The sequence below is a fragment of the Galeopterus variegatus genome, unplaced genomic scaffold, assembly GCF_000696425.1.
Source record: "Galeopterus variegatus unplaced genomic scaffold, G_variegatus-3.0.2 Scaffold13372, whole genome shotgun sequence".
Lineage (NCBI taxonomy): Eukaryota > Metazoa > Chordata > Mammalia > Dermoptera > Cynocephalidae > Galeopterus > Galeopterus variegatus.
Genome location: NW_007739483.1, coordinates 7,979 through 11,629, shown reverse-complemented (window position 1 = coordinate 11,629; position 3,651 = coordinate 7,979). Strand labels below are relative to the sequence as shown.

Below are 3,651 nucleotides of genomic sequence, written 5' to 3'. Positions count from 1 at the left end.
CAGTACATTCTTGTTTTTTGTTTTTTGTTTTTCCTTTTATTTTTGTTTTAATTTATTTATTTTAAGACCACCTTCTTATAATTTCCAGAGAGAAAATACAAAACAAGAAACAGACTTGTTTTCAAATACATAAACAGTGTACTGGAGTTAAAAAGCATTATTGATCACACTGTTACAGAAGAATGAAGTCTAGGGCTCTTCCGTATTTCTGAGGAATTAACATAATTTCTCTTTTCCTACCATTGGGATGTTCTCGGGTGAAAGTCACTGCTCCTGCCCTTTGACATATTTTCCATGTATAAGATATGAAGCTGACAGTTGGAGCAGGGCATTCCCAATCCCATGCCAGAACCAAAGGCTAGTGGCCACATTCTTCTTTCAAAGAAGGTAAGCAAGAAAACAATTCCTAATCCAAAACCAGTACCTATCTTCACAACCTCCTCCGCCAGGCCCCAGTCGCACTCCCTGCTAAGCTCTGACTCAGACATGTCCCCCACCCATAGCCCCAGCTTTCCTTTCTGCCAGCTGGGTACTCCGACTCCTGGCAAATTAAGGACATTCTTAACAGAGAAGCCAGAAGTAAATAAGGATTTAGAAGGAATGCTTATTTTCTATCATCCACAGATGTGTTTGAATTTTATCGGTGGACATATGTGAGTATTCTTGCACAATACTAACAGAAGTATAATATTACATTGCCTTCTCCCAATATTGGGGCCATGTTCTTTTCCTCATTTTTCCAACTTTAAACATACTTCTTAATACCCCTTATGTTGTTGTCTGTACTAAGACTCATTCAAAACTATCATTTCTACCCATTTCAGTATTTCTACCATGAACTTGTGGGGTTTCCCCCCACCTTTAATGTGTTTCTTCTTTTACATACATCCTTTACCAAAATCATCCAAGATATCCTTGGGGAAACATACTTTAGATGACTTCTTTCCCTCTGGTTTATCTTTATTAGGATGATACATAACCATTACATTTTTACTTTAATAGAAGTATCTTACCTCTGAGTATATTTCATAATAGCAATAATCCTTCTTGTCTCTTACTGGAAATCAGTCATTCTTAAGTCCCAGATGTACACAAGACCATGCCTAGAGTTCCCTTCCTTAGCTAATGTGTCAAGATATTAACTTCCTAAGTTTCCTGCCACTTTCATTTCATCAATATTTTTTTTTGTAATAATTAATGCTAGAGCAGCAGTAACCTTTATTACTTTCAGTGCCTTATCAGACATAAAAAGTCAGCAAGATAACTTAACTACAGTTGCTTTGATCAGTATAAAATTTCCAACCAGGGCCGGCCTGGTGGTGCACTGGAGAGTGTGCCACTTGGGAGTGCGGCGGCGCTCCCGCCGAGGGTTCGGATCCCATGTGGAGACCGGTTCCCGCTCACTGGCTGAGCGCAGTGCGGGTGCAACACCAAGGGTTGCGATCCCGTTGCCGGTCCCCGGTGCGGACGCAACACCGAGGGTTGCGATCCCGTTACCGGTCAGTAAAAAAGACAAAAAGGAAAAAAAAATAATAATAAAAAATAAAAAAAATAAAATAAAATTTCCAACCAAATCAAAATAGGTGTAATTCCCCAACTCTTGGTAGGCATCTTTGCTATTAAAAAACAATCTGTACTGGAAAACATATTTTATTTGCTCAGTCCGCTCAATGTTCAGTAGTATCCAAAAATATTATTGATGAAATAAGTATTATTCTTAATTTAGAGTCAGAAGATCAGTGCACAAACCTTGGTAATCAGTTTCCTCTTATCAGCACCATCACCTTTTTGGAGTAACTAGTCTTCTCTGAGTCTTTTTACCTTCTGAAAAATGAAATCAAAAGGAATAATGTGCAAGAAGTTATTTTTAAAAATTATAGAAAATAATCTAATAACAATAATAACAAAATTTCCTGTGTTTTCCTCTTCTTTCGGTATCCTTACCTAAATGAATATCTACTAAGCTAAAATCAGATAGGCCTTAAATAGTCATTTGTTTTGTTTGTTTTGGCTTCATGTTAAACACTAGCTTTAATGAATATTCCAGAACTTTGTAATTTCACCAAAAATCAGAGTGAAAATATGTTGGTGTTCAATTTTACGTGCCACAATTTAAGATGACACAATATTTTACTAACTCAAAAATTGCTTAAATGACATACTGGTATTATAGAGTAATTGGCAATTTCAAATCATAACAAATCTGTTTCTTTATAACTCCACCATATATAGAACTCTGTAGTTCCATAAAATCCTAACATTCTTTTAAATATTTATATAAAAGAAAATAATTTATAACCTCATATGTCTTGGCATCAGGCTGACCTGTGTTTGAATTTTGGCTCTGAAAATTTGTGTGATCTTAGGCAAGAAGTAATTTTAACTCTTTGGGGCTCAATTAATTCATCTTAAAAAATGATAAAAATGTATTTGCTGAATGTGAAGAATAAATGAGATATCATGATATGTTGTGCATGTAAAATTCTTTATTACCTGTTAGTTGCTATAATTATTCTTAAACAAATGCCACTGTACATCATTATCGAAATTAGGAGTCTATTGAAAGCTATACAACAGTGTTGTACAAATTCAGGAGGTACAATTTCCATAGCATTCCATGTAAATGGCATGCCTTGTGTTTGTGCAAAGCCGTGGCTTGCAATTCAAGCAACTTACTCTGTTGTATCCAAATCCCACTAATTCAACAAATATATAGTCAGTATCTACTAGGATTCAGTACTGTGCTAGATGATGGGAAAACAAAAACAAATAGTACACCATCCCTTTTTACATAGAGCATACCATTTAATAAAAACCTTAGATAGAGAATTACACTAGAGAAAAAAAGGAAGCAAGGCCCTTTGATTTCACATATAGCTTCTTAGTGCACATTATGATAATGCTACTTTTCTGCAAAGAAATTAGAAAAAGCTGTTCCTTGTAGGTGGGATGGGGCAGAGTGCAAGTTTCATTCTATAGTCCCATGTCTTGGAGAGCTAAACTCAGGCTCACTTCAGTCCCCAATCATATTTCCTTAGCAAGGTAACTTTGTGCAGTACACAGCCTGCACAACTGTACTTGGAGATACTGAATTCAAGATAATAAAAGAGGTTATATTTTATTTGGGGATATGCTATCACAAAAATCCACACTGACTCAAATTAATGAAACCTCAAAATTTTGCATTATTTGTATAAAGCCAAGGAACCAAATCTTGGTTCATTGTTGCATTTGATGAAATATGAGTCTGGCATTTACAGTAATTGAACAACAATTTAAATCTTTGCTGCAGTCTGGAGGAAAATGCCGAAAAGGATTGCATTCATACAGCAAGACTTATTAAATTTTTTGGTTTTTTTCTTTTAATATCTTATACCTATGGGTATATAGGGTTGGAGGAAATATTCATCTTCCAGTTCCACTTGTTTAAGGAGTAAGATTTTATGGGAAATGTCTTTATTCGCAGGTAGAATGAAATGAAAAGTGTTGCATTACAGTATGATATTTAAAAAATTCTCATTTTCAGACACCATTTAAGTCCACATAATTGGTGAGCCAACTTCGCATATTTTTTTTATTTAATACTAGCTAAAGTTAGTAGTCTTAAGTTAAAAATTAATTTTTTAAAATTAATTTAATTTAAAATTAATT

General features: G+C 34.7%; 1 pseudogene; it reads right to left on the bottom strand.

Moving 5' to 3' along the window:
- Positions 1–264: 264 nt before the first annotated feature.
- On the bottom strand, positions 265–488 carry LOC103581561 (annotated as a pseudogene).
- Positions 489–3,651: the final 3,163 nt, after the last annotated feature.